The following is an 8678-nucleotide window of genomic DNA, read 5'->3' as shown; positions in this document are numbered from 1 at the left end:
ACCCAAGATTTCTTTTTATTCTTTTACTCAATAATCAATGTAGAAGACTTCTGTGACTTCTGGTCACCGAGAAGTGTATCAATTTCTCCCCATCAGCAACTAACTAATTCTGCAGTGGATACCGGCTGGGTGTCCTCTAATTCAACTCAGTTCTGACACTATCTACCCAGAGACTGCATTAGATCTCACAGGTTGATGGTTCAGTCTCAAAAGTCTGCTCCCACTTCTGATGCCAACGACGAGCTCCAGGTTATTGTACCTGTGCTTCTGACAGACTGGCTATAAATCAGGGTTTCTACAACCCCCTCCTTGGGTTCAATTAATTTGCTAGAGCGACTGACAAAATGCAGGAAACACTGAAGTTTACTGGTTTATTATAACTCGTATCCCAAAGGATACTGATGAGCACCAGATGGAAGAGATCCACAGGACAAGGTATGTGGGAAGGGGTGCAGTGCTTGCATGATTTCCCTGGCTGTCCACCCTCCAGGAACCTCTACATGCTCAGGTATCCAGAAGCTCCTGAACTTAGTCTTTTGGGGTTTTTATAGAAGCTATATAGGCATGATTGTTTAAATTGTTGGCCATTGGTGATCAACTTAACCTTCAGCCCCTGTCCCCTCCCCAGAGGTTGGAAGGTGGAGCTGAAACTCCCAACCCAATAATCATGCTTTGGTCTTTCCAGTGAGCAGCCCTCATTCTAAAGTTACTTAGGGTTAGGGCCAGTCATCAGTTAACTCACTAGCATATATAAAAGACACATCACTTCGGAGATTCCAAGGATTTTAGAAGTTATATGCCAAGAAAGTGGACAACGACCAAATATATATTTTACAATATGGCAATACCACATCACATCTAGTCATTTTGGCTCCTTAGACACTAAACACTATGAAGGTTTCTCAGACTTTCCTTTTATGATGACCTTGAGAGTTTGAGGGAGGATTGTCTATATGATTTATTTGAAAATCTGCAAGGAAGATTTGTATAATCTCATTAATTAAATTAATTATTTATGTAAATATTTATTGTATTTTGGGTGTTAAAATCCAATGGTACATACTTTATTTTATTGATCAAGTCTTCCCAGTTTTGTCATTGCGAATTTTATCAGCTGACTCCTGTATTTCTTTGACATAGCCCCATCATTGTGTGTGTGTGTGAGTGTGTGTGTATATACATGTGTTTCAGCGTGCTTTCTTATACTACAGATACTCCTTACTTTCTTATACTACTAGATGTTCCAGGCGCACCTTGTATGTTTCCTCCACTAGTTTTAGAATCAGCCACTTCTAAGAAACCCCAGTTCCTTTCATTGGAGAAACCCAAGGGCCCCGGATATGCTTATTGCTATTGCTATTGGGATCTCACTGCGCTAGGCCCTCTTGGCTGACAGCCAATGAGTTCCTATATCACTTCTGTCTTAACAAGATCACTCTGGCTGCTGTGTTGTCAAGAGATTAAAAAGGAGGGAGACCAGTGGAGAGGCAATTATCATAGTTCAGGAGACAGACGGTTTGGAGCAGGGGCTGAAATAATAAAATACTGCTTAATTTAGTTCATTGCTGGTATTCAAGTGTCTAGTGTCTACAGAGTCTCCTATACTTTTGTAAGCTATTTGGTCACCAAACATTGAATATTTTGATGAGACAAGCTAAGTGTTGGATACAGAAGATACAGACATGTGCATGACATGAAACTTTCATATTTACACCCACACTCCTGCATATTGTTTAGCATTACTGGGATTATCAAAAACTGTCATGGTGATGATATAGGAAGGAGTGTGAAAAACTAGGCTTGGAGTGGTACCAGCAGTCATAGAAAGGGTTGAATACACAAGAAAGGCAAATGGATAGGGAATCAAGAAAACTGATATTTAACTATGTATTGGAAAGTAAAGCATCGGTCAAAGATGAATTCAAGCTTTTAGACCATTCTCAACATAACGACATTCAAATAAACAATGGATTTCAGAGATGGAATTTATTTCAGGGAGGTTAATGAGTGCCATTTAAAATAAGTAGAGTTTGTGGTAACTTAAAGGTTTTTAAGCATACTTAAATGGAAATAATTCAGTTGCCCTTTTTAAAAAGAAAGAAGCTTCATTTGGAGACTAATCAAGAATCCAGCAACTTAAAAGTGTATGGTTTAATGTATCTGAATGATACATATTTTAAAATTTGTTATCATTCTTGTACAGCAAACTTTGCCCCACCCATTTAACATGCACGTGTATATTAAGAGCATATGAATTTCATATTTTCAAAGCTCATTTTGACAGGTAATAATTATTGCTGAATATAATTGATACTGGCACTTACTGAACGTGACCAAGTATTTAATAATTTCACTAGTCACCTCCCTAGAACTGTAGAAAAACAGAGACACTGTAAATGCCTGGTCTCTTATGGTCAAGTTTTATAATTAATTTATTATGAAAAATAGATTGAAACAAAGAAGTTGTCATATGTTACCACGTTAGTCTCAAGGATCCAGTTAATGTTTAATAATGTTTACATACCTGAAAAGAAAAGCCATGGATTGACTTGATAATGTATAACAGCTGCTAAGATCTGGTACTTTTTCAATGGCTTCAAAGGAACTGGATCAAAAAGGAATTCTTTAATAGAATACTTCACACATTAACATCCTTTAGAGGAACCAGTTCAATTGACTACATTTTGTAGATAAATCCTCAAATTCATCTAAGAAACCTATGTAACCCCTACTGTTGTTCAAATATAAAGAGATCTAAATGAGATCAAGAATGTGTACACTTTGCCAATTGTACATGTGAGGGTATTAATATTCTCAGTTCTTGTGAGCTCTAAGACTTGTTTCTGTACAACAGATAAAAATTTTAAATTGTCACACTTGTGCAGACTTTTGCAAATGAAAACCTTCTTTGCATGCATTATCTCATTTAGTCCTCCAAAGAGCCTCACACTATTAGAAGATAGGATTATTTCTAGTAATAATAATAATTTACAATTTAAGAAAATAAGTAACTTATCTCAGATCCAACAGCTGATATATAAACAAAAAAGTACCTGGAACCTAAATCTTCTGACTTTTAGGCTGAAAAACATTCACCATTACACTATTTTCTTAGAATTCAAAACAAATTAGAACATGTCACATAGTTAATACCTATGAGCTTCAATTTTCTCATCTATAAAATGGGCATAATATTAGCTCTCCTACCCACTTCACAAATTATAATAAAATATAAGTTAAATCTCCGAACTATATGAATTACCTTTTCATGAAAGAGTTTATAGATTTTTTTTGAAGTCCCTTCTTTTTACTACATTTGCATCCAAATTGATTAGGTAGAGCTTTGAACATTGACCAAGATTTAACAGTTTCCACGCTCACATTTTACCTATAATAAAGCTCCTCCCTCCAATGTAGACTTTGTCAATTTTAGGATTTGACTTGAAATTTACTTTTCTTTCGAAGCTCATATTTTTCGTAAGTGCCATATGTTATTACTATAATCAAGGGCATTAAAATTTTAAAAATAGTTATTTCAGATATTTTAGCATATGTCATAAGTGGCTTCAAATTACTTGCTGCCTAGATTTTAATACTTTCTCTGCATATTGGAAAGACTGTCGGGTGGATCAACGTGAGAGTATTTACTTGAGAAACAGAGAAGTACTGTCCTAGCCACTTTGGACTGTTAGAACAGGATACCAGAGATTGAGTGCTTGAAACAACAAACATTTATTTCTCACAATTCTAGAGGCTGCAAAGTCCAAGATCAAAGCCCCTGGCAGATCTGGTGTCTGATAAGGACACTCTTTCTGGATTGCAGATGGTAATCTTCTTGTATTCTCACATGGCTGGGAGAAAAACAATCTCTCTCATATCTGTTCTTATAAGGGTACTAATTTCCCTTTAGGGCTCCACCCTTGTGACCTGATTACCTCCCAAATGCCCTACCTCATAATATCAACACATTGGGAGTTAGGATTTCAACATATGAAATTTTGGGGGCACAAGCAATCTCTATAATAAGAACCCTGGGAAAAACCACTCTAAGGGAAGGAATTGTTAGGAACAAAGTATGAACAAGGGGTCAGAGTCAGAGGGCAGGAAGTATGTTGCTCATCCGTGCTATTTTCCTCTCATCTTCCCCAGTGGAAGTTTGCCTGAAATATGAAAACACAAACACTTTAAAACACATTAGTAGTGATTTCACTGAACTCTGCATAATCCGAAGAACATCTGAATTCCAGAAGCTAGATCACAAGAGAGAGTAAAAGCGCTTTCTGTGCATGCCTTTTCAGATGAAACACATTGAAACATGACATGGAAGTTACCCATGAACTAAGGCAGCAAAACAGAATGATCAGGATAGGGCAAAGCATTTTGAAGATTTCATGATAAGAAAACGTATCAACCTTGGGAACCAAAGAGAAAAAGATAGTGGTGAAGGCCAGGAGATATTCAAGAGGAAGAGTTCTTAAGCATGAGAACGAGGTTGAAGGAATTGAAGGCCTTGTTTTCCAACACACTAGGTGGGTCATATTAGCACTTCCCCAGGTCACGCCAGCCTGGGTGGTTACAGTAAAAAGCAGGGAGAGTTTTATTAGCTCTGCCTCACCCCTGGCTGGCGTGATCTGTAAAAGTACTGGTACCATTACATTCGTTTACGCTTAGACATGTGAGTTAAAGAAGGTGATTTTAAGCCACGAAAGAGCAGAAAAGACACAAACAATGCATTTACTATGTTGTTTTCATTAAAAGTAACACAGGTAAATATATTTTAAATTATTTGAAAAGTTGCCTTTTGGTCTTAGTCTGACCTGTTTTGTTTTGTTTTTTTAATGAAGGTTAATTTTATGTATTTCAATTTCAGTGTGTTTTCTTGAAAATGGTTATTTCTTGAAATGGTTGTTCTTTCTTTCATTGGTGAAAAAGAGGTGCAAATTGGCCTTTCATCTTATTTGTTTTTACTTAATTGAACTGTTTCCTCCGAACTGATATTCATATTCTTCCTAAGTACTAAGAACTTACTTTTTGTGGATGATCTCTATAATCTCTGAAGTTGATAGTTCCAGGATAAACAGAACCATTTAAAGATTAACCCTCCCCTTTTAAAATGTACTAAAAATTTCTAAATTGTGTTATTATCAATGTGATTATCTATAAAAATAGCATCTTCATGTTTTCTATTTTAGTTTATAAATTTTCAAAACTGAGTTTGGGTTATCTGTTTGAACAAAATACATAAATTCTGAAAACAAATTTTAAATCATGTTGTGAATGTTTTAGTTAACTTTTATTTGGAAACCATGTATAGACTCCATCCTAAGAACTTTGCAATGTATTATCTTACTTGATTCTCACAACATCTCCATGATGATATAAAACTATTATATTATGTCTCTTTTTCTCCTAGTCTTCTAATGCATTTTTTTTAAAGAGTACACATGAGAAATAATACGTCTTTAAAATGATTCAGTTGATCCTTCCATGTGGGATTCCTTCATATGCTATCCAGAATATATCATATTGAGAGGTGACAGCATGCTGGCAGTCCTCACAGCCCTCGCTTGATCTCGGCGCCTCCTCTGCCTGGGCTCCCACTTTGGCGGCACTTGAGGAGCCCTTCAGCCCACCTCTGCACTGTGGGAGCCCCTTTCTGTGCTGGCCAAGGTGGGAGCCGGCTCCCTCAGCTTGCAGGGAGGTGTGGAGGGAGAGGCGCGAGCGGGAAACGGGGCTGCGTGCGGCGTTTGCGGGCCGGCTGGAGTGACTGGTGGGCGTGGGCTTGGCCGGCCCCCCTGCTGGGAGCAGCCCGCCGCCCTGGGCAGCGAGGGGCTTAGCATCCAGGCCAGCGGCTGCGGAGGGTGTACTGGGTCCCCCAGCAGTGCCGACCCACCTGCACTGCGCTCGATTTCTCACCGGACCTTAGCTGCCTTCCCGCCGGGCGGGCTCGGGACCTGCAGCCCGCCATGCCTGAGCCTCCCACCCCCTCCATGGGCTTCTGTGCGGCCCGAGCCTCCCCGACGAGCACCACCCCCTGCTCCACAGCGCCCAGTCCGCTCAACCACCCAAGGGCTGAGGAGTGCTAGCGCGCGGCGCGGGACTGGCAGGCAGCTCCACCTGCAGCCCCGGTGCGGGATCCACTGGGTGAAGCCAGCTGGGCTCCTGAGTCTGGTGGAGATGTGGATAACATTTATGTCTAGCTCAGGGATTGTAAATACACCAATCAGCACCTTGTGTCTAGCTCAAGGTTTGTGAATGCACCAGTCGACACTCTGTGTCTAGCTACTCTGGTGGGGCCTTGGAGAACCTTTATGTCTAGCTCAGGGATTGTGAACGCACCAATCAGCACCCTGTGTCTAGCTAGAGGTTTGTGAGTGCACCAATCGACACTCTGTGTCTGGCTGCTCTGGTGGGGCCTTGGAGAACCTTTGAGTCCGTACTCTGTATCTAACTGATCTGACGGGGACGTGGAGAACCTTTATGTCTAGCTCAGGGATGGTAAACGCACCAATCAGTGCCCTGTCAAAACAGACCACTGGGCTCTACCAATCAGCAGGACGTGGGTGGGGCCAGATAAGAGAATAAAAGCAGGCTGCCCGAGCCAGCAGTGGCAACCCAGTAGGGTCCCCTTCCACGCTGTGGAAGCTTTGTTCTTTCGCTCTTTGCAATAAATCTTGCCACTGCTCGCTTTTGGGGTCCACACTGCTTTTATGAGCTGTAACACTCACCACGAAGGTCTACAGCTTCACTCCTGAAGCCAGCGAGACCGTGAGCCCACCGTTAGGAACGAACAACTCCAGACGCACCTCCTTAAGAGCTGTAACACTCACCGCGAGGGTCCGCGGCTTCATTCTTGAAGTCGGTGAGACCAAGAACCCACCAATTCCTGACACAATATTAAGGTTAGTCTCTCTCTTGAATAATATCAAAAAGCTTCAATTTTATAATAGAATTAAATGCATACAAAGAGATATGTTTGTTATTAATCTATATGTATATAATAAAAGATGTTTATTGATTGTTTTCACTGGAGAATTTTTTTTCTTTTCCAGAGATATGTATCAAAATTTCAATCACTCTATTCTACATGTGGTTCATTTTGCTTCATAGTTTGAAGTAACATGTGCTTATTTAATTGAAAATTATTTAAAGTCATTTTTTTACTTAACAAGTCTATAAAAGTATAAAAACGAACTGGTGCTGTATATATTGAAATATGAGCTACTCAGAGTTGGTGACTCAAGGGGAATTCATTCATTGATTTATTTAATGAGTGTTTATTGGTATCTGTTATGTGCTAGTCCTTGTTCTGAACACTAGTGGTGTTACAGTAAGCCAGTCAGTCCAGGTTCTTATGCTCATAAAACATAGATGGATGAGACAGACGATGAACAAGTAATCGAAGAAATAAAGAACGAAAATATCTTTTCACATAGGTAATTGAAAGGAGAATAGAGAAGAGAATAATGAGATTGCACATTACTGGAGGAAAGAACATTAGATAGTGTGGTCTCTGTGGAAAGGTGACATTTAAATTCGGATTTATTTCAATGAAAATTTTCAAGAGCAATTTCAGTTAATATTCTCTTAGAATTTGGGGATGGTTATCAAAACAAGATTAGGGAATCATAAAATATAAGAGCTTAAAATACTTTAGAGATTGTCTACTTGAATACTTTCACATAAAAATCAGAAAATTTAGAAAGAATTGGTGACTTGTCTAAATTTTACGGCAAATTTATCAGAACTGTTGAATAATAAAACACAGTACTCTGGATTTGCAGATCCATATTCTTGTCTTACTATGTTGCTTGAAGAAAAATATATTTTTATATTTTATAAAATATATGTCTTTCCATATAAATTCATATTTATATGGAAATTTATAATATCATATTATAATGTCTTTCCATACAAATTCAAATGCATTGACACCACCACCTATTCTCGAAAGCATTTGATAAAGTTTATTTTTAAAACAATATAAACTGTTTTTTAAAAGCAAACAAAACAATAGGCGATAACTAAATAATAATTAGGTACAGCCTAATTACTTAAAACAATTATATCAGAAAATTGAAAACAAATATAACACTATAATTAAACATGAAGATCATAAATAAACTTCCTGGAAGTCAAACAAATATAAGCACAAAGGATTAGATGGGTTTTAGTTTCTAACTCAAAGAAGCTCATCAGTTCAACAAAAGAGAAAAATATTTTTAGCTATGAACATAATTAGTCACATGAGTTTTGCATTGGGCACAGTGAAAAATACAGAAGACACCATCTTCAATTAGAGGTTAATAAATGCAGGTGCTTTACAAATTGATATGATTATGGGCCCTCAATGAGGGGCAATGGTATAATATTTTTACTTCTTTAAAGGCTCTCTTTACAGGAGAAGGGAAAGAGCAGATGGTGGAGGAAACAGTAGCATTGTCCAAAGATTTGGACAATTCTGGTCATCTGGTCATCTTCATACTGGAAGGTATTTTAGAGATTTTTGAAGCAAACTTATTTTCTTAGATTTCTCTAAGAAAATTTTTCTATCTCTGATCTATTAAGAATAGCAAAAAGACTTTCAAAAGGAATGTAAAGAGTAATGGTCCTAAGTAAAAGAGGCAAGATACCTATTACAAATTCAGACCTGTCCTGACGTATTTGAAAGTGAAGCA

This window comes from Nomascus leucogenys, chromosome 12 (genome assembly GCF_006542625.1).
Source record: "Nomascus leucogenys isolate Asia chromosome 12, Asia_NLE_v1, whole genome shotgun sequence".
In the NCBI taxonomy this organism is placed as follows: domain Eukaryota; kingdom Metazoa; phylum Chordata; class Mammalia; order Primates; family Hylobatidae; genus Nomascus; species Nomascus leucogenys.
The sequence above is the reverse complement of the archived record's forward strand: the minus strand, read 5'-3'. Positions refer to the sequence as shown.